At 39.7% G+C, this 686-nt stretch overlaps 1 non-coding gene across 1 annotated transcript; it reads right to left on the reverse strand.

Annotated features, from left to right (window-relative positions):
* Positions 1 to 196: 196 nt before the first annotated feature.
* On the reverse strand, positions 197 to 268 carry TRNAE-CUC (transfer RNA glutamic acid (anticodon CUC)). Its single transcript has one exon. It is a non-coding gene; the product is annotated as a tRNA-Glu (tRNA).
* Positions 269 to 686: the final 418 nt, after the last annotated feature.

Genomic DNA, 686 nt, shown 5'->3' on the forward strand with positions numbered 1-686 from the left:
GCTTCTGACTTCCTTGACAACTTGGAGTGATAAGGGAGAGATGGTAATTATTCAAAACCTAAAGCCAAAATAGTATCTTGTGCAAAATGAAGAAAAGGCACATTCAGATTTTTGGCCACAAAAGCACTTTCATCCAGAAACATTAAACTGACCCACTCGACCATCGAATGCAGGTTCAAGTCTAAATTGAGGCTCATTCCCATACCGGGAGTCGAACCCGGGCCACCTGGGTGAGAACCAGGAATCCTAACCGCTAGACCATATGGGAGCAGATAAGGTTTTGTGTATGTAATATAAAAAAAAAATGAATAAAGTAAAAAGTCATTACTTGCTTTAATTTATCCATGTTGCGATGGGGTGAAAATGTCTGGTCTCGCTAGTGCAGTGTGTAGTGTGTCAGTCTTAGTTTGAACTTCAAATGGGGTACTTTTCTTTCCTATTTTTATGGCTTTTCTCTTCCACCAGACTTGAAGGCCACAGCTCTTTTACATTGAATGCCAAAACATTATCAATCAAAAAAGAAGGAAAGCCAAATTGACGGAGAGGACAATGGTGCTTCTGACTTCCTTGACAACTTGGAGTGATAAGGGAGAGATGGTAATTATTCAAAACCTAAAGCCAAAATAGTATCTTGTGCAAAATGAAGAAAAGGCACATTCAGATTTTTGGCCACAAAAGCACACACG

This window comes from Rhinoderma darwinii (assembly GCF_050947455.1).
Source record: "Rhinoderma darwinii isolate aRhiDar2 chromosome 11 unlocalized genomic scaffold, aRhiDar2.hap1 SUPER_11_unloc_6, whole genome shotgun sequence".
NCBI classification, from domain to species: Eukaryota; Metazoa; Chordata; class Amphibia; order Anura; family Rhinodermatidae; genus Rhinoderma; species Rhinoderma darwinii.